At 42.6% G+C, this 22,382-nt stretch overlaps 1 protein-coding gene and 1 long non-coding RNA gene across 3 annotated transcripts in view; one reads left to right on the forward strand and one right to left on the reverse strand.

Annotated features, from left to right (window-relative positions):
• Positions 1-22,382, reverse strand: part of RBM47 (RNA binding motif protein 47) — a 77,666-nt gene that overhangs the window by 51,159 nt on the left and 4,125 nt on the right. The gene's annotated exons all lie outside the window — the stretch shown is intronic.
• On the forward strand, positions 2,148-10,155 carry LOC310910055. The gene is made up of 3 exons (XR_014590244.1): positions 2,148-2,292; positions 9,017-9,119; positions 10,074-10,155. It is a non-coding gene; the product is annotated as an uncharacterized lncRNA (long non-coding RNA).

Consider the following 22,382-nt stretch of genomic DNA (forward strand, 5'->3'; position numbering starts at 1 on the left):
TTTCCCTTACTCAGGTGCAGCACTGGCACTTAGCCTTGTTGTGCCTTATGAGGTTCCCATGGGCCCACTTCTCAAGCTCATCCTGGTCCCTAGAGATGGCATCCCATCCCTCAGGCATATGAACTGCATGACTCAGCTTGGCACCATCTGCAAACTTGCTGAGAATGCACTCTTTGGCCTTTTGCTTTCAAAACAGTCCCTTAAACAGTGAAGATTTAAACACCTGAAATGAGTTAATTTGATTTAACACAACTCCATTTGTTCCAAGAAAATATTGAAGAGCACTGAAATTTTGCCTGTGTTGTAGACTCCTAGTCAGATCTTTTTTATGGTACTGCAAATCAGTCATGAAAAGCTACTTTTTTTTTCTGTTTTTTAAACAACAGAATAGATATATGAAAACAGCTGTTCAGAAATAACATACATAGAGTCCTAAATGGATATTATAGACCACTGTGAAGGGAGATGATGAATCATATTTTAATGATTACCAAGACTCCAAGCATCACCAGATTATGAGAAAGGTCTTAGAAGATGCCTTAGAAAAGAATGCTAGGCAAAGTCTAAGTCACTCAATTTATCACCATCAAAATATCAATTTCTGAACTCAAAATGTTAATGTCCTGTCCCCAAGTGTGAGAACGATGCTATGAGCCTGTTAGCAGGTTTTTTTTCATAGTTGATTGTACTTTTTTTTTTTTTTTTTTTTTTCAATTAATCACCCGGGTCTAGACTTAAACTTGATTGGTAGTTTGGAATAATCCTGAAGTATTCTGCAGTGATAATTGGTATTTCATGTTACAGCTGTGTATTTGTGGGCTTTCAAATCCTCTTAATGGTGTACATTTCCTTAGCCTTTCCCATGAAGGAATCCCAGATCACTTGTTTTTCGCATGGTGCTTTCACCTCCTTTGATATACAGCTTTCACCTCCTTTGATATATAGTCAGCTCTAAAGGAGAACACTGAAATTATTAAAGCCAAAAATCAAAAAATAATGTTTGGTTTCTCTAAGCTTACTGTGACCATTTTGAGTGATAGAATAGCCATTTATCTGATCTCACATATTAGTCAGATACTAGTTAAAAATGTGGGGATAGGAAATTGAATGTCTTGGCCACTTCTAAAGATTTTCTTCTTACTAGAGGACAATACAGTCTCCAGAGGAAAAGTACCAGCAGGAAACACTATTCATCATAGGAAAAGTCAGAGTGTTCTCATCTATTTATTTATTAAAATTGAAAGTAGCTCCAGATCATGAAAAATGTTTCCATATTTTCACCCATTGCTTGGGCTGGCAGTGGGGACACCAGACTGCTCAAAAGCGAAGAACAGCAGAGGACAAGAACAGGTCCAAGACAATAAGGAGCAGTGTCTCTGCTGTGTTTTGTTTGGGGCCAGCCAAGGCTGCTAAAAATTTCCCATTTGCCACATATACTTGCTTCATTAGAAGAAATAGATTATCTCCTGCTAGATGCTGAGTTTACTTGAGTCAAGGTAAGAATTGCCATTGCAGCATCTCTTGCAGAGATACGGCACGTAGCCAGCGTGAGCCTGCCCTCCCAGCTGGCACAGCTCTGACCAGCCTCGCTCCTCTCTGCAAGCTCACTTCTAGGCTGAGGCACTGGTTCCAGAGCTGGACCTGGGAGCCTGCCACCAGGCAGATCTCCTGTGATCCTCCCTCCGCCCTGGCATTCGCTCCCAGCATGGCCACGAGGCTGCTGGGAGAGCAGGCAGAGCTGGGGAGTGCCCGGCACCCCGCCTGGGCTGAGGTGTAACCCCAGCACATCCAGGGGAAAGGTGAGGTGTTTCCTCACGAGAGGCCTCTCTTAGGAATGGAGGCGATGGCATGTTGGAACACCGTCACTCCTCGATACAAACAAGTGAGGGCAACTCAGCCAACCTAAATAAACAAACAGAAGCACAGAGGGAGGAAAAATTGCACCTTTTGGATTTGCTGCTATTCATGTGCACGTTTGGCACTCAGATGTTATTACAGTGGGTGCCATGGTTCAGTTATTGATTGAATCCAAGTTACTGAGCCCATTTCTTGTTTACTGATGTCACTGTATTGATAGGTTGAATATAATTTCATTTGCTTATGGTTAAGTAAATCATCAGTGAAAATCTTTATTTTCTTGCAGTGCTAAACCCACTAAAACATGAACAAGGCAGAGCATCAAAGAATATAAACTTCTGGGATCACGCTGTGTATGAGCCTGAAATTCCAGACTGTGAATCAGCCTGTGGACTGTGTGGCAGATCCTTTAGTGATCCTTTGCACAAAAATGGAGTAAGTCTCGTTGAAACTTCATTCTCATCAGTGTGTTAGTCAATGTTTTGGGTGTTAGCATCTTGCTGATTGCCTTCTTTGTTAAGGAACAGTAAATAAAATGGTTGTGTGTAGCTCCTTTGCTGTGCAGATCTCTCACCTGTGATGTTGTATCTCTGAGGGGAGAAGCAAAGGAGAGATGGATTTATAACCCCAGAGCTGTACTAAGGAATTGCCATTGTTAAAACAAATTTCACTCCATCCTTGCACTACTCATGATGTTGCTGATTATCAGGAGGTCTGCAACCTTCTAGACTTCTACAGAGGTGCTGATGGGTATTCTGAGGGAATTTATTTCTAGTGAGCAAACAGTCTAACATGTCCCACATCCTGGGTTAGCATCCCTTGAGTCTTGTATGGGATAAGCCAACACAGAAAATCCGTATCTGTTTAGTCCTAGAGCTCTATTCCTTCTATACAGTAACTGTAAATGGAGGCAAGGGGGTTTTATTGTCTCAGTTCTGCTAAAATCCCTCCCTTGTCACCTGTAGGCCTATGTGAAGTAGTATATGCAAGGAAGGAAAGAAGATAAATGATGTTCCAGAGAAGGTGGCAGGAATTCTCATGGCCTTATTAAAAACGCATTCCTGGGAAGCTGATTTCTAGAAACTAAATTTTCTATTGATTTCATTCCAGCTGAGTGAAGAAGGAAAAAGTGGGACTATGGCAGTCACTCAAAAAGAGGTTTCAGCCCTATCATACTTTGGTGACATTCTTTTAGAAACCTGTGTCTCCAAGATCCTTTTTGCCTTGTGAATAAGATGCGGAAGGAATATGCTAGCTAAATGTCTGCATTTCTAACCTAAAGAAAAATATCATGCTCAGTCATGCAAATTCATGTGTCAATCAGAATCCACTGACATCCCTGGGATATCAGATCATGGGTTGACACAACTTCTTTTAGCCTAATGAGTCTGAATTCTTCATTAAAACAAATTAGCACAGTTCAACTAGAGTCAAGGTAATGGTACTGTTTCAGAGGGCTTCACAGCAGAGCTTCAAGCAATGTGACTAATAGCAGGAATAAGTTGCTTTATCCCCTCCGAAACAAAACCTAGAAGTGCTATAACAGTTAATGCTTATATAACACCTTAAATAATGTATATACCATTTATAAAAGTTTTATGAAAGCCTGTATTCCAGGCAGCACAGATAGGTACATATTTCAAAAAAGCCTGTGTAAAAACATGCCCTAGCTCCCTGCAGCCACAGAAAAGCTCTCATCTTGTGATGACATGCATCTGTGCACACATTTGACACAATTCTCATGATTTTATTATATATATATATATATGCACAAAAACTGCAGTATCCCTTTCTAAAAAAGTATTTGTAAATAAAAAATATTTATTATAGTTTTAAAATTTTAGAATGGTTATTTAAATAATTTTTTACAATTACTAAGCTATAGGAATATCAGTGTGGGTTTTTTCTTCATAACACATATTGCTTGTACTTTGCCACATAGGGACTCAGATGATAAACCCACAAAACACAGTGGGCTAGAAACAGCTTGTCAGAGCTTCCCCTCCTCACAGCTTCAGACTTTAAGGCAATGGAATTGCACTGATGTTTTTAACAAAGTACTTATCTTTGCTGCGGTATAAGAGAGGGGGATAAATAATACTGTTTTTTCTGGTAATCTGAAGATAAGCAAGTTAATTTAAACTACTGAGTATAATGTTTCTTAGAGCTATATGAGCTCTAAGAAACATGAGAGCTATATGCTCTCGAGCACAAGGGCAATCCAAGTTTTGCTGCATTGCTGTGATGTCTGTTCTACTTATTCAGAGGACAAAGGAAGAACTTGGGGTCATTTGTTAATCCACAAACTTTTCAAAAATTGTTTTAGTTTCATAAAAGAAAGCATAGATCTCAGTTCTTACTATGCACAAAAAGAGGGACAAAGTGGGACAGAAGAGACAGAGAAGTCCTCTTGGACAGGGCTATCTTATCAGGCTAGTTTACCAGGGTTAAAATCTACATTCTAGTGTAAATAAATGGGAGCACTATAGCTCATGGCTTCACAAAACATAGACTTCAACTTATTGGACCCCAGAAAAATACACTATCATGCAATTCTGCCCTTGTCACTGAGCCCTACTCCTCTGTCTCCCCATGCATCTGGTACCTATAGCCATGGTGTAGCTGACAGAACCACCTGTTTCTCAGAGGTACTGTGGCACCACTGCTCCCTGCAGTGCTCTCCCCTCTAGCTCAGGCACAGATGGGAAGACAGAGCACCTTAAATTCATCTACACATCAGAAAACTGATATATAATTGGCTCACAATTCAAATAAAAAAAATAAGAACAATGTTATTATTTCAGATTTTTGGGGCTCATGTAGCCCAGTAACCTGTCTTCAACAGTGATGAAAAACTGACCCCTGAAGAATAGCAACAATAGGATGAACATATTTGTCTTTTCTGCGAGTTGTCTCCCAGCCTTCAACCAATTTCAGCTCAGGGGACTCCTCCAGCCTGATCTGGATTGCCCAGTGGTGGAGCTCTCTTCCAAGTACTTGCCCAGTCTTCCCTTGAGTGTCTGAAAAAAATTGCTGCAACTGTCATACCCTTCAGTAAAGAGTTTCATAAATCCAGCATTTGCTGCATGACAAAATACCTCATTTAATTCTGACAATGGCTCCTAAATCTTTGTCTAACAGTCACTACCTCTTGCATTGGGAGAGACTGTAAACAGCTCACCCCAAACCACCCACTTCATACCACCCTGGATTTTATAGACCTGAATCCAGGAAACCCATGTGGTGGTCTGTACCTGAGCCTACTCAGCCAAAGGCTAACTATCACATCTGTTTTGGCTGCTTTTTTTCCAAGGGATTGGGGAATTTACTAAAATGTTCTTGTTGCCCAGGGTCTCTGCACATCCTTGTGGGAAAACTTCAGCCCTCATCCACTGGCTGGACATTGAGCACACCAAAGCACAACAGCCACACAGAGCTTGGTGTGGGTGGCCGGTCTCAAATATTTAATTGCTAGAGTGTGAGTGCTAAATTGCTCTCTTCATGGTACTCTGCAAAGTACCAAAGATTTTGCTTTACCTGGTGTATTCTTTGAGATATTAAAGCTAAGATCCCCTCATTACTTAGGTACACTCAGTAGCTTGTATTTATATTACCTGACATCATGTCTCCCTTCCATCACATCATTCTGCCACATTTTAATTTGCCTTATGGCTTGCTTTCAGTTTGCTGTAAGTAAGTCAGAAAACAGAACTTTTAATGGTCATCAGCACTGCAAGCACTCATATATTTATTGCTACCTGCAAATATCTGCATGTGATGCTACTGAGTAAGTTTTTCAGTTGCCCTCTGAAAGCAAAAAATTCAGGATGAGCTCAGTCAGCAGACTTTTTTAAAGCTGGCTTCCTAAGGAACAATTTCTAATGCTCCATATTTTTTTTGCTATTTTAGCATCTCTCAGTAAGTGGGCTGGAATGGAAATCCTGCCTGATCAAGCAGATCTTGTTCAGGGAACATACCTTCAATTGATTTTACCATTTTATCCATTCATCAGAATCATCTGCTTTAAAAACTGTTTTTATATCTTGCTAGAGCACAAGCAAATATGTTTAAGCAGGGTACCCTGTGTTTACATGTGCACCATATGGCTAGCCAGTTTACCTCCCTTACTGGGACAAGAGGGTATTTTAAATTATTTACAGCAGGGGCAGCTCATCATAACCACATCTGTAAAAATCAGCTTGGCAAGTCATATTCCTCACAGGTCTGTGAAGCATCCCAAAAGCATATCTTGCCCTGCTCACTATGCAGACCGTCCAGGAATCTTCTCCCCTGCTGAGGCAGGGCCACCCACCCCTGAGAGTAAGTACTGGTATTCTAAAGAAGAGCAGCTGGAGCCAGGAATGAATATGTGGAGAATGGTGGGACAAATGTATCAAATACCTCAGGTTAATTGACAATCAATTAAAGCTAATGCCTAGGAAAGCTCTCATGATATTGCAAACTCAGGGCTGAAAGTGGCAGATATAGAGGGCTTACATCTCTGCAACCTTAAATAGAAGATGCTGATATTATTTCTCACTTATTTACTTACTTCTGTTTATTATGGTTAGCAATTTTCCAAAGCAAGTTTAAGATGATAGTATAGACCAGAAATAACTCCATGGCAGCACATTCGATAGGGGTGACTTGATCTGCATCACTCTACTGACACAGGTGCTTCAAAAATACCACAGTGGCAGCAGACACAGCAGAGGAAGACAATACTGCTGTAAAAGTGCAATGAAGTGATACCTCTGTGAGTCACCACTCATGGCCTTTACCTCCATTCTCAATGATCACAATATTGGTCTGGTTTCCCCAGCGATCTGCTGGAGGAGCACTGCTAAATACTTGACAGAGCCCCCCAGGACCTCTCTAAGAGACACGGCTGGAGGAACAGCTTGGACCTGAGAATCACTTATGGATGGGCTCATGGGTGGGCTTTGCACAGCCAGGACCCTGGTTCTGTGGCAGAGCTAGTCTCGTTAGTAATTGCATGTTTAGTACCCATTCTTCCGCTTTGTGATAGCCACTCCTTTTGTCACTGATTTCACGCACCACAGGAGCACAGGTCCCATTGGCATCAGCATTCTTCCCCCAGCCTTGCCTGCCCTGCAGCAGTGACCCTGTGCTTCCTGGTTAGGACCTGTATACTGCTTGAGCCATGTTTCTCCTGGATTCAAATTATTAGGATCAAAAGTTCAGCAGGTTCTACCCTCAGTCAGTCTGTTTATGTGTTTATTTGTTCCAGTAACCTGCCAGGTCTTCAGGTCTTAACAATCCCATGAGAAGATCCTTGCCTTTCTTCAGAGCTAGCTTGACTTATGCAAGCACAGACTGAGGGGCTGCTTTGGAGGGTGAGCAGAGATGAGGGGTTAGTGAAGGATCATGAAATGCTGTTTGGAGCCAGCAAATTGCCATTAAAGAATGCTGCCCACTTATGTAGAAAAACTAGGTGCCAGTCACTCACCAACCCTGTTATTCAAGTTCTTCAGCCTGCAGCAAAAGGCTCCTAGAATTAGCTCTCCCAATCTGGTGGTGAGACACCTCTGATGTCTGAAATGGGTTTGCCTTGGGGTTGTTAAATACCTGCTCCATGTGACTGGGCTCATTAAAAGTTTTTAGCCGAACAAATCCCTGTTTGTGAGGGTATAAGAGCTAAGAAGATTAGATGTTAGTTAAACTAGACATAACTGAGAAAACAAAGTTGCTGCTGTTAATTCTTAAAAACGCTACCCCACCGTGTGTGGGTGAAAGGAGTGGATAACAAAATTAATAGGGGAAACAAAAGTCTTGGATGGCAGTTATATCCCATCAGAAAAAGTGCTTCCTTGAATTCAATATTGCAATGTAACAGGGGAATATATTTATTCTACATACAGATGGCAAAAACAGCTTTAGTAAAAATGGGTGCTGATCTCCTGTGTTATTCTTGCAAAGGACATTAGGTATTTTCTATTGTTCTATAGGTTTACTACTATAGCCCATTGACTGAACAGGTATATACAAATAGCCCCAGAAGTGGGCTAAGCACAACACAACTCCATATTTTGATCAGAAAGTCTGTCTGCTACTACACTGAGAAACTGGAAGAGTCTCGTTGTACTGACCAGGTGGGAAGTTTTGCCCTGTCCTTTCAGGGTAGTCTCAGTTAAAAAGAATCAGCTTCTTTTCCATTTTCATAGGAATCAGAAGTCAACTGTTACCTTCTTCCAGTAGGGAACTGCTTGCAATTGCATCCCCAGTAAGAATAGATTAGGGAAAACTGAACCTGGATCCACAGCATATTTGTGCTGAACAAATGTTTCCTCCCTACAAAAAAACCCCCCACAAAACCCAGGCCATTAGAGCCTCCAGACTCCTCCTTCTCCCCCTCTGCAAACAGACGCATGTTTTATGCTTGCTTAGAATTTTTTGACTTTATTCCCAGTGAAACTGTTCAGTTCAGCAGCTACCTGTCATTTTGCCTTGTTTCACTCCTTCCTGGGCAGACATCCCATGGATCCCAGGTTTTTATCTTGATGGCTTCATTCTCCCTTACCAGCCTCATTATAGAACACCTGCTAAAGCTACTAGCACTAATTATACTTTTATTTGAATGTAAATACTGTGCTTGGAGACATAATAAGTATACACCTGATTTTGGAGCCTCTGAAAGAAAGCTGTTGAGCTGATTGGTGCCAGTGAGGAAGGGAGAGATGTAAGAACTACCTCCACAGAAGTAAGAGAAAAACCACGTCAGTGAGCATTCCTGGGTGTTGGAATGGAAACCAATTGCACCTTTTAAGGTCCAGAACAGCTGACACCCTTTGGACCCATGTCATTTAAATACCATTTGCCCAAACCAGAGGGCAGATCATCACTCTCCCAGGCACAGACCAAGGGTTAGGGAGCGCTCTGGATCGTACCTGACACACAGTGTGGGTGCAGTATTTGGTTTTGGCAGGCGACATGGCATCCTCCTCTGGAAGCAACCAGCCTCTGTGCCAGAGAGCGATTCTGGGTGCCTTTGATTTACTAGCAGAGATGTAACTAATGGGGAACAGAGATAGAAAACCAAACTCCTTATTTAACAAGGGAAATAAAGAAATCTTTTACATCTGCAAATACTGAGGCGGATGATCAAATAATTAACGCTGCAAGTTTGTACTGCCTGCAGCTAGAAGAACTGCTCTCTGTGGAAGCAGGAATGTGGTTGAGCCTGAAAAAACGTGATAAGGGATCGGTACCTAAGATTTTTGGATGGTCGGCATACGTCACAGGTAAGTTTCCACAGAGTTGAAGGAGCATTCAGGACTGGACTCCCATGGAAAACTCCCTACTCTAGCCAACTGAGAATGGCTTGGCAAATCATTGCCAGTGCTGCATTTTTACTCCTTCTGAGGAGGTGTATCAAAACTAAAGTTGTAGAAACAACCTTATATATATATATATATATATATATATATATATATCACAAGTTGACCCCCGAAACAGCAATAAGAAAAGTTCTTTTTAATTGTTTTTCTCAACCAAATAAAAAAATCAATTTCAGTTTAATTTTTTTCCCCAACACTTTAGAGGTTTATTCAATTTCCACATAAAGTGCTCACAACTGAAAATTTAAAATATTTTCTTTGGAATTTTAATTTTTATACAGATCAGTCTGTTTTGCAAACTCAACCCAAACTTACAAATAGTTTTATTTTTACAAAATCTTCACTTTCGGTAAGTATGTAAGCTGTTTACACATATTTTTATCCTGGAATAGCTGGAATCCTGATGAGCTTGCATATTGTAAGAAAAAAAAAGTATGGGTATGGATTTCTATGCTGATGTTTCATCACATGTGTGGGATGAGACTGGCTCTAGCTATGAAATACAAATGTAGTATATACAGATCTTGCTGATCTAGCAGAAGTATTAAATAACAAATCTCCTGGCTCTTTTACAGAACATGATTCAAGCAATCCATAGGTTCCTAGGCTGCTGCACAAGATCAGCCCGATCACATGTGCATGATGCCATAAACAGATGAATAATAGCAACTGCATTTTCAGTCCCACCCACATTTCATCTTATTTTTTTAAATCACATTACACCTACACACAATGCTTGGCTAAGATTGACAAATGCAGACTACAAGAAGATCAATATGTTGTTTTCTGTATGTGTGTATTTCAGTGGGAAATAATATCTGGGGTTTTTCCCCCTTTTTCCTTGTTTGTATTTTCAAGGAAATAAATCTGAGAAAACAAGTGTCAAAGGTCATTGGTTGCCATGGGATTTCAAATGCAAAGTCCTAACACAAGTGCAGGTAAAAGTGGACTAGAGTAGGAGACAGCTGACCTATTACAAAATATTTCTGCCTGGCTTCCCCATAGGGTTGCTGTCAGCTCCAGCACATGCCATGACCTTGCCTCTGTTGAGAACTGGAAGAGTATTGGCTTTGACTTGAATGGAGGCAGAACCAGCCCCTACTCAGACAGTTTCATACACTACGTGTCGGATGTGCGTGCCAGCATTATGCAACGGGGTGAAAAATGAAAACCTGTCAGGCACAGAACTGGTGCACTCAAGGACATACTGTTATTTGTTTTGCAGGTTTGCCACTCTAACAGGGATTAACCACGTGCCATTGATAGCTGCCATGATAAAGTCAACCAAAGCACTTTATTTTTTAACTTTCAGAACATGATCTAAACTTTTGAGGTAAATGGCTTGCTTGGCCTCAAGTTTTTATTTGAAAAAAAAAAATTAAACTGGGAAAAGTTTACTTTTTCCAGTCTTCTCTCTCCAGTTTTCCCCTCCTTTGTTCCCCAGCTAACAAAGCAGCAGATTGAATTCACCTCCCAATTCCTTTAATTATTTTTTCAACCAAGTGGGTAGGTATTGTAAGTCGCCAACCTTCACTTTCTGGAAATTCTTTGGTGTATTACTGCATAGCAGAGTGGTGTGACAAGGATAAAGAGATTAGAAGTAATTTCATATAACTCCTTCTGTCAAAATCTGCAGAAAGCTTTTACTGGTAACTCTGAGAGTTGCTGAAATTCTTCATTAAAAACTTTCAATATACAGGCAGGAAATCTCTAAGCTCTAAGACACAAAGTAACCGAAACAGAAGGAGAGAAGGAATATTAAATCAAAGTCTGAATAGAGAGGGAATACAGAGGAAAAAAAAAAACAAACGCCCTGCTCAAGTACAACAGTAATAATGCATGTTATCTCCATGGGGGTTGACACCAATTCAGCTTTGAAAGCCAGAACATGGCATGCTGATTTTCACCAATTTCAAGTAAGTGGGCATAACCTGTGCAGGCACAGGTTCTCCTTGCTAGCCTGAGACTGCCCAGGTGGCTGGGAGCTGCTCCTTGGTCACTACTGCAAGCTGCCTTGGGTCACACAAAGCTCAGACTGTGTTTTCCCTTTTTGTTGTATTGGCACACTTCACATACAGCCTAGACAGGTGAAATCTGGCTAGTAGATGAAGAAGGTTTCCTAGTATGGTGGTCAGGTATGGCCTCTAGTATTGTCAGTGTGAGAAAGCAGGGGTCAAGGGCACAGAAAAGGAACTAAATGCGATCTGGCCAACACAGCTGGGCCAGCCTACAGACCTGATAGAAAAGCTCTGAAGATGAAAAGAGAGTGGCATTCTCTATGATTGTTCTATTAAATGAACAGAGGGATGGACAGATATTAAATGATAGTGTCAGTCCTGCATCTTTTGAAAAGTTACTATTGTGTTACAAAGAAATCACCAGATATTGCAGATCCTCCTCAGAGCCTGTGGCATTGCAGAAGAACAGAGAAAGTGCAGGTGAGCACAAGGGCAGGTGCATGAAAGGGAATGTACTGCTACCACCATGGGTTAGGAGAAGAGTTTAACTGCTTTGTTCCCTATTAGAGGTGCCTACTCTTCTATTTTCTTGGGACGTCCTTTTCTGTCTTTGTGAATCATTCACCCATTAGTTTCCACAAACATTTTCACACCTCAGGTTTGCTCAATGAAGGCTGTAGCATGATCTGCTGTGTTGCAGCCCACCCAGGACAGGAGTTTTTGTCCTTATCTTCAGCCATTTGCTATGAATGAAGGAGGTTGCTCTGCATCTTTCATTTCTGACTCTGGATTTCAAGCTGGTTGACCAGGGGATGCCTTCCCTCTGGTATCTGTGGTACCCAGTGCAACAAGTGTTTCTCAGTTGCCCATTTCTGCTTTAAAAAGAACCAAAGCTTTGCCAGTACACACTGGCTGGGAAACGTATTGCATTCATGCTTTGATCCTGCTCCTTTCTTGAGTCATAGTTGCTTTTGGGATGGTTTCATGGGAGGGAAAGCAGCTCCATTGAACAGCTGTGCCTCAGGCCTAGGCTACCTGAAGGTGACATACAAAGCAGAAACACAGCCCTGTGTGGTGGGCATCCCCGAGTCCACAGTCCCATCATCTCAGTCTCTGACCAATCTCTTGTTCCTCACCTAGAAACAGCTTAACTTCAGGGCAGCTATCACTTGGAACTGTCATCCACCAGGAAAAGAGAATAAAACACCCTAACAATGCAGCATGAATTGCTACATTTGATTTTTGCCACTTTACAGGCCCCTTTAATGAGCAGATCTGTAGAAGAGGTGCACTGTGGTGGCCAGAGCCATGCTGAACATATTCCCTAAGCAAGGAAATGTCTAACTCTAGTACACGTAGCATGAGTAATATCCCAGTCCTCAGCACACTCCTCACTATTTGTCTTCCATAACATCTTCCTTCTTTACCCCCCTATCTTTTCTTTCCATGCAGAGGACACCAGCCTCGTTTATGTTTTCAGCTGTTTTTTCAGCTGCAATGCTGTCAGTGAAAGAGGCTCCCCCTGCGAGGTTTAGGTCACCTGTCCTGCTTGGCCAGTCAAATCTCCAAATGCCCTCCAGCTGACCAGCAGGGATGCATGTGGAACCACTGCATCCTCAAACCAGTCCCTTAGCCAGCACAGTTCAGACTGTGAGTGACTCCCACCCATGAGAAGCCACGGTTCATTCCTCCCTCTTTTACCCCATGAATGTGCAGGGATGGGGATTAAACACAGAAAGGGGCCATGGCATAGAAAAGACAGCCCAGGATCCCCCCTTCCTAGCCCAATATCTAATCAGCTGTTGGTGATAAGGATGCTTCTACTTGTTAGTTCTCCTCCTGGCCCCACAGATCCCTGACTATGCAGTGGCATGGGGCTGGCATCTCCCCACCCCAGCCACTTATTTCTGGTGTAGCCCAGCACAGCTCTACAGCCCAGGAGGGACAAAAGCATTGCAGGGCTTTCCTTGGGTACCCTCCAACCTGACACATGGCACCATTGCCCTCACTCCCATGTTTCACCAAGTGAAGGTGCCAGCCTGGCTCTGGCTGTATCTTGCAGACATGTGCATGGGGGAGTGAGTGGTGCAGCGTGCTGCTCCCCTGGAGCACCTCATATTTGGAATGTGGGTCCTGCAAATTTGATCTCACACTGCTCTGGACCCTCATGGGAGACAATGGCCTCCTTCACTTATCATGCAGTAGAGAGGGTGGCCTTGCTCCTGCAGAGGAGCTGGGGTCAGACACCAACAGTGGCTGCTGTCCCCACCATTCTGCCAGAGACAACGGAGGTGACAGCACCTGGTGCACTATGGAAACGGGAACCCACAGCTAACGCAAATGAAGAGGCTCTTTCTGCCTTTGGTCTGCACATTTATCCTCTGTATCACTGGCCAAGTCATTTAAACCAAGCTTTGTACAGTGGCATGTTCCTTGTTTTCAGATGGGAACATTTTCTGGACTGCAATTTGCTTGCAGGAGCAATGAGCACTTAGAGGTAGCTGCAAGGGAACTGTTTGGGAAATGCATTTTGAAAATGTGGATCTTAAGTAAAACTAAGTTTTCTGGGAAGTAGAGTCATGAGGCGAGCAGTGTGACCAACTGATACTAGTAGCTGAAGTGCAAGTAAAACAAGAAAAGGAGACAATTTGTTTTGCCTCAAGGCAAACATTTAATTTCTGAATTCTTTACTCCATTTCTATTGTTAAATTTGGTGACATTTTCTAAACGAAATTTCACTCTAAAGCAGAAAAAAAAAGTATTGCATAATCTTGAAAACATGGAAATAACTCTTCAACTTATTTGTGTACATGTATTTCTGAACGCCCAAAATAACCTCAGCTTGACATAAGCCTACAGCTAGAGCTTGTTTACCCTTAAGTACACTGTTCAGTGAAGATGACCTTTAGCTAAGCAATTTCACCTGTGCCTGGCCCTGGCATCCTAAACTGTATAATCAAAACTACGGCAAACTTCTTAATTTATATCCTGTGTCCCTATTTTTCAGTAAATAAGTATCAAATGGTTGTTATGCAGATTATCTCATTACTGTTCGTAGGTATTTAAATGTTGTAGCAATGAGCACCACTAAAAAGCCAAAGAGAATAAATGTCTCTTCAGTGCAAAAGAATTCAAGAGCACGAACCATTTATATCCCAAACAGCAAGAGAAAAAAAGAATTAAATATTTAAGGTTCATTGTCCACTCTCATTTTTATGGATGGCATATGGCAAGGCTCCTTCAAAAAACCTCATCAGCACTGAATGTGTCAAAAAACCAGGATGATACTACAATAATATATATATATCAGAAGGCAAACTAGGATTGTGCAGACTATAAATCTGGCACTTCATGTTTTTTATGAGTAGGATATATCTGTGCGTGGTTTCCTAAGGTTCCTTGTGGTGTTTTTTGGTTTTTTTTTTGTTTTGTTGTTGTTGTTGTTGTTGTTGTTGTTGTTGTTTTTGTGGTTTTTTGTTTTGTTTTTTTTTTTTTTTTTTTTTTTAATGCAAACTGAAAGCCAACCCCAAATTCCATCATGAGGCATTCTACTGATGTGTGTGTCACCCGAGGGGCACATGATGTTTACTGCTTGGACTTCTGTTCCACAGAGGAACAGTAAATGACAAAGACAGGGCAGCAGCAGAGAAGGAGAGAAGAGGTGGGAATGGGGGACTCCTTACAGCTTCTTGAGGGAAAGTTGGAGTGGTGAAAACCCTTGGCTTCACATCCTGAAGTGCTCTGGCTTGGGCTGCATCCAGTCTCCTTTCATGACTTGCCCCTTCTTCTGCTCCTGCCCTTGTCCAATAGCAGTGCCTCAAACTCCTACATGTCCCTCCTGTCAGTCTCTAGCCCTGAGAACCCCTGACTGGCTGGCTCTGAGTGCAGCCTCCCGCGTCAGACCTTGCTCCAAAATATGCTGGCTCCCTGCTCAGCCACCATTTCTCAGTCATTTCTGTTTGAGTTATCAAATCCCCTTTTCCATCAGCCTTCTGACTCCTCATCAGCTTTTCAAGGCAGACAGTGGTCTTCCCTCTCCTGCTCCTTTGTCTCTATTTTCTCTCTTTCCTTCCCACTAGGTTCAACCTGTTCTTCAGGACCCCCACGCTCCAGTACTTGTTTCTTTGTTTTCTTTATCTTTAGATGCCCTATAGACAGCTCTTGAACTCAGGGCAGAGAGCCCAGCAGGCTCATGCTAGAACTTTGACCCAAGTTTTGCTCAGAGCATAGGCAGCATCAACAGTGGGTATGGGGACTTGGAAGTTAAAAGTTGAAGCTTCCACTAAACACATGGAAACTCTTTTCAAAGGTTTATATCCTGCTTTGACCCCTGCACAAGAGCCACTTCCCTGCTTGAGGTCAAGTACTTAGGAAACCTTAGGAAGAAGTTGCAAAAGTTTGAAAAAAACCAAATTCTCTGGCTTTGATTTTCAGAAATAGTCAAATATTTTTATGCTAAGTGACTCTTGGGCCTCTATACAGGTAAATGCAGAACAATTCATAGGCCTCAGGTGTCTTGCCATGCAATGCAAAGCTTTGCAAAATTATGAGCAAATAAAAACAGTCTTCTAATAGAAAATGCAGGACATCCTTATTACCCAGAGTTGATCTGTCTTCTTCCTTTTACATTTCTTCCTTTTACATCTGCTTGTGCAATGGAAACTTTTGGATGCGAAATGTCATGCACTTGGAGCAGTTACAGTCCCAATTTATGTTGTGTAGACACTTTTTTTGGGAGTGGGCTACAACTGTTATATCTATTTATCAACACTAAAGCTACAGGCACTTTACCAGTACATTTCAAACTGCTTTTCCAAAACAAGTGATCTGAAGCAGAAATCTGGGACTTGTCCCACCAGCATCCTGGGGACTCCTGGCTCCCCCCTGTCCCTGGAGTTCCACAGCAAGTGCTGCTCACTGCTCTGTCAGCAGGACCTTGCTCTCACTTCACAGGGACACAGCTGGATCATGAAATGCAGCCTGCTGGCAGTGCCCTCTCCTCATCTCTTGACAGCTTGTGCCATTGCAATGCTTCACAGAGTCCTCCTCACCCCAGAGCTGTGGGACTGAAGGAAAGGGAGCTGAGGCAAGGAGCCCAGGGTCTGCCAGAGGTTCAGGTAGGTGTCCAGCTGTGATTGGCAGCTTCCCTCATCTTTCCCCAGGACTCCCATAGCACAACGGCCCAACCCCACCTAAATGGAGGCATAAGCCAAACCCAGAAAAATCCCTGAGATTTGCTGAAGCTCCTCATAGATTTGCCATAGCAGACCTCACAACCTGGTGGGATGTTCAGCTATACCAGCAGAGACCAGTAACCACAAAACAGATATCCACAAAAACCACTTGACTGTACCGTTGTTAAGTCATGTATATCATTTTCTATGGTGAGGCAGGGACATGAACTCAGGTTTCCTAAGCTTTATACTGGTGCTTTTCCTGCAAAACCAGTCATTCATATACTTTTCACCTCTTGCCTGGCTTGTTCTACACCCTGTTGCACATATCCATACAATAGTACGTGTGAACTCAGAAGAAACCTTTATTTAATAGTGATTGACATTTGCAGGAGCTTTAAGAATGCAATGATTTTGGCACCAGTTACTTTCCAGGTAAAGATTAACAAACCAATGTGTTCACTGTGACCTGATGTTCTTTGTTTGAAAAAGGCCACATTTCAAAATGGCATCAGCTTTCAGATTTTTTTTTTTCAGAAAGATTTTGCTTTGGTTTGGAAATAGGGAAGCACAGCAAGGATTGCAACACAAAACAGCTAAGATGAGATGAAGAGGAAATGTGATATAAGTGGTTTGGATCTACAGAAGGACCAACAAACTTATGTTCATCTCACACTCATGCTACAGTGCTTGATTGAGAAGACATGAAAACAGTGTCCCGTCACCAGAGCTCAGGCAGAAGCTAAGCCCTTTCTGTGTTTTGGTATTGTGGCTGAAACCCACATTCAAACAATGTAGAAATGCAGTGAAAAGGAAAGTCTGGTTCATCTACCTTGTCTGTCATTCGAAGGTCCTGATGTTGGCCAGAAGTGGGTTCACCCCTTTTGGTTTTCCATGGTTCCAATATTTCTGCATCCAGCTGTCCAGTACTTGCAAGGATGCAGAGTGGGTGGTGTGTGGAGCACCAGGGCACACACAAGCCAGTTCAGAGCACGTATCCTGTGCCAGGATCCCTGGCCACAGGGCCAGACTCACTGACTGACACAGAGCATGCAGAGGGCATGGCACCAGTGACAGAAGACAAAGGTGAACCTCTGAAGATGGGGAAGCAGTGGGCCAGCTTTGAACACACAACTCTGAAAGAAACTTGCATAACAACAACAACAACTAGCAAGCTTATCTAATCCTCTTTGCACCAGCCTCAGCTGTGCAAAGGGTTTGTCCAACCAGTTTGTGGATATTCCTAGGGCAGAGGGGACAGATAGCCTGCATCCAACCTGTGGTAACACAATTGCAGCTCTCGAACTGCAGCGTGATCCTTTTCCATTACTTTGGAGTACAACAAAAAAGAGAACATACAGTTGCCTATGCATTAAAGACAAGGAGGTGCACCCAAAGATACTATAAACTTATACCAGACCTTACGAACCCCCTGTTCAGTCCATGTCTTGTCTACTGGCAGCATGCACTGAGATTTGAGGTCTCTTAAGTGATTTTCATTATTACCAGTATGAAGCTTTATTGAGAACTTAACCTTCTAGGCTTACATATACATGGTACTTTTTATAAAATTAAGTTTCTTACACTGCCCATTGGTAAGTAGACCTCATTGTCACCTATTTTGCTTAAATTTCCTTTGGAGAACCTGTATTTTTTACACATCTTATTTATTTAGAAAAAAACCCCTGTTGTATCTGTTGGAAAATACAGAGGCAGAGATGCTCCAATGCTTCACCTCTTCTATCTATGTAGTATATGCTTTAACAGCTCGTCTCTTGCTGGCACTCCTCAAGAGTGTATTTCTGGTATACAGGAGGAGAGGCAAAAAAATGGAACAGTGGGTAAAATGATCCCATAAGACCATCTCCCTAAAACAGAGATAAAGATGGTTACTGACAGTGCTTTAGGATATCAAAATCCAGCACTGAGACTAATTTGTGTTGATACTTACAATGCACATGCTGTTTATATATACGTATAAATATACAAATAGAAAGAATATATTTTCCTTTTAAAAACAAACAAGCAAACAAACCAAAACCTCAGTGATCTACAGATGAAAATGCTAAGATTTGACTCAGATTTCAGTCTCCTTGGTAAAGGCCAATGGGATGGACACCACGAGCTGCTCTCAGCAACCCCACAGCCCAAGGACTGGCAGGATCACTGGTAACACTTCTCAAATCCCTGATGTTTTTAACGGTGCCTCTCTTCCCACTGGCACACCACCACAAACCCTTTGTGAGGTCTTTGGGAGATGGCAGGAATCAAAGAGCCACTGCCGAAACACTAGATAATGCTTTAGATAGAGGAGGGAAAAAAAGCCCTGAAACTCTTCTGTAAGCAAAATACTTGCCCTGGGCTTTTCTCATTCTGATGCGAAAGCCAACAGACAAGGCCACCAGTGCCTTCAGTTTAGCAATACTTGATGTATTTACTCAGGGCTTCTGGCAGTTCATTCCACATTCCTCAGAGCTGTAGGTTTTATACAGTGCCCTGTATATCAACCAGACAGTGTACCTGATAAACTTTCCCCGAGGCAGGTGGCCATGGGAATGGTCAGGAATTTGTGAAGGAATTTGCATAGGAATTTTCTTACTTAGCCTCATAACGTTAGCAAACATTAAAAACTAAAATTGTTTGCCAGTTGGTCTTGCTGCTTACCAAAAATGTAAGCTTGCAGACAACTCCCTGCAGAAAACCAGAGCTTTCCAAGAGATATAAAGAGTGACCATGGGAAGATATCTTCCCAGCACTTCCAGCAAGGACCTGCAAACACCTGTGGTAAGAGAATAGACCTTAAAATATTAGGGAGGGCTCCCACCTGGCAAGGCAGAGAGGAGCAGAGCAGCAGAGACACAGGTGTGTTCAAGAGCTATTGCCTGTCTCAGACCCTGTTCCCACTGATCACACACTGTAGGAGGCAGGGCACTGTGCTGACATCCCAGATTCCTCTTGCCACCCCTGTGGTGCTCAGGAAGATTTATTCTGCACACATACAGTCTGACCCGTGACTCACATAGGTAAGTTGAGACTTGGGACTTCAATATGTGGAAGAAGCATGTAAAGCCTTTTTGTTTATTGTTGCTCAATACAATTATTCTCTATGAAAATCACTATTTTTCCTTCCATGCAGGACAACTGTGGCCTGTTTGAGCCCTGCCCAGGTTGAAGCTTGCTTCTGGGCCCTGGGGTTGTGCAACGCCACTGGGTACATCTGCAGTCACCCTTGGCCTGGGTGCTCAGGGTGAGCAGACAACTTTGTCAGTAGCATCTGCTCATCCCATTTACTTTGTAAACACTGACTAAGACACCACAAATGGCAGCAACAGCAAGCACATTCAGATCTCCTTGATCCAGCCAGAGGCACCTTCACATTCATCAAATGTATGCACTCAGTAGGTCAGGTAAGTTGTTTCTTTACTTGCCTGCTTCATGAGGCCAAGAAGCCAAAGGCAGAATCCATCTTCAAGAGCCACAGATTATTTTGCAGTCCCAAAAATTGGAATACATTCACCAATTAAGTTTAGGTCTACTTGCAGCTTTACCTGTGACTATGCTCCTGTGAGCTTCAAGTACTGTATTGGTGCTACCTTTAGTGAAAATGCTAATGACAGCGAAATGCTTCCTGTGAGGACTAACAGTCACATTAGGATGTGGATAGTAGTGTATGAACTCTGGTGAAATTTCAGCATACACAGTCAACAGAAATTTTACTACCAGAAACATGGCCTTAAGTCATGGTAACAATGTTAATATTTAATTGAGGTGAGTTGAACATGCTCTTTTGTTCAAAAACATCTAGAGGACATGTCGCTGCGTGCATGATTGTGTTTGACTCTATTTTCCCTCCTTGCCTTTCATGGTTTTTCCCTGCTCTGGCTCTTCCTCCCACCCCTGCCATAAGAGCTCCAGAAGTTGCACCCTGCATACTGCTTAGACCTCATACCCTCTGTTTGTCACCCCAGCACAACTTCCAGCTTTAAAGACCTGTTAGCCACAGTCTTTTCATAATTTCACACTTACAGGTCCTGAAATCTTGAGCACAGCTTTCAAACAATAATGAAGCACCTCTGTGTCAGCATTACCCTGACTGGGATCAGACTCAGTGAGCTGACCTTTTCCTCTCCTGTCTCCTTCCTCCTCCTCCTCTTCCTCTTCCTCCTACTCCACTTTTCAAGGATTGCTCATTTCTCATTTTCTCTCTTCCCTTCTCTTCCCAGCCCTGCAAATGCCTCCCCTTCACCAAGTCCATCACCTTCCTTCTTGGGTTTTGATTCCCATTTCTCTCTTATTGTTGCTGATTTATGCTGGTGACCCATATCACACTCTTTGTCACACTGGGTCCATTTTACCAATTCTGTTCCTCTGCTGCCCTGATCCTTCTCTTTTCCTCATTGAAAAAGTCTGTTTATTTGGCCTGCACTGTCCAGAGGCTATCTACTGCTGAGTTTTTCCTTCACCAAACTACAAGTGGTCCCATTCAGCACCATCCCTTAGCCTCCTCCATTATGTCCACCATTCAGCCTTTTTGCAATTTCCACTCCATCAACTCCCATGGCTTCTCTTTTGCTTCTAGCCCTTATCTCTATACCAAGTCAAATTGCAAAATTCTCCCTACATTTCATTTTTCTTTGATTTTCTTCCCCATAATATCCAGCCCAACCAACACCTCTCAGTTGTTTCTTCTGCTAGAAAGGTTGAAAGACTGCCTGCTGAAAGCCCAGCCATCACTTCCAGCTACAGGTGGATAAAGCAGACTCTCTAATACTGCCCTTCTCTCAAGGAATACCCAAAGTCTATTTTCTCTCCTTTCCACAGTGACCATTACTGTTCAGTTTGCAGGCAGTAATGTTTGCAAGTTTTTTATTTGGGCAGTCTTTCTTTCAAGGTACAGCTAAGACTTGTTGATGCTTTCTGCATGTATGTCAAAGACACTGGCTATTCTATCTGCCCTCAAAACTTAAATACTTCCCTGGAGTCTTACCCTCACATTAGCTCATTAATGGTGACATTCCTTTTTGCTCTTTCTTAATTTGATCCACTTAGACCTCATACCTACAATCTTTATCCACTGTTGACCTACAATCTTTATCCACTGTTTCATCTTCCAAATATTTCTTCAAGAGTAATTTTCATAGCTTTGAATGTGACACTCATTTTCTGTACTCCCGTTGATCCTCTTTCCATCTTATAACAAATAAAATAAAAGATGTCCTTACATACAGTACTTGCTCAGGCAGGCAGAGCTGAATGGCACAAACAGGTGTCTTTTGCAGCTTATGAACACCTATTTTATGCTACCTATCATATGCCCTTCTGTTTTCCTTCATAATTCCTCACTGGGACTATCTCCCTGGTCACAGCTGCAGAGGAACTTTGCTCACCTCTCCTAAATTCCTTCTAAAGTCTCACCCTTGCTGCTGGGAGAGTACAACAGCAGCCAGTCTGCTGGCACTCTGTGCCCAGCTGACCCCTCACCATTTCCTTGTGCTCCACTAGCACCTATCCCATCTCTTGCCTCTCACCAGCTCTTTCATGCAGTGACAGCCCTTCCGCTGCGCCTGTATGAGCAGGTCTGCACAGCAGAAACACCCAGGTCAGGAATCCCAGGTCTGTGACACAGCAGGCATAAATGACATCTTGAATGTTACTGGGAACTCAACTTGCTGAAACTCAGTCTACACCCTGACTTGTGGTGGAGCTTACTAAATTTCTCTGATAAAAGACAAAAAGGCCGAAGCAGTATCTCAGCTTATTTCTAAGGCACAACTCCAGCCCATCCATTGGGTACTCAAAAGGCCAAAATATGAATGCAAACTCTGAGCTACATCACTTGGAGTGCTGCTTCTCCAGAGTAAACCTCCCAATGGCTCTCACATTGGGAAATAGGATAGAAAACCTCTCAGTTTTTAGTGGCTGGTTAAGCTATTCCCCCTTTGGAAATACATGAAAGTTACTGTTGTCACATTATTGGTTGAGGATTCTCATGCCCTTGTATTTTCTTTCCATCTCATGGCAAACAAGCCCATCTG

The sequence above is a fragment of the Zosterops lateralis genome (genome assembly GCF_965231275.1).
Source record: "Zosterops lateralis genome assembly, chromosome: 5".
In the NCBI taxonomy this organism is placed as follows: domain Eukaryota; kingdom Metazoa; phylum Chordata; class Aves; order Passeriformes; family Zosteropidae; genus Zosterops; species Zosterops lateralis.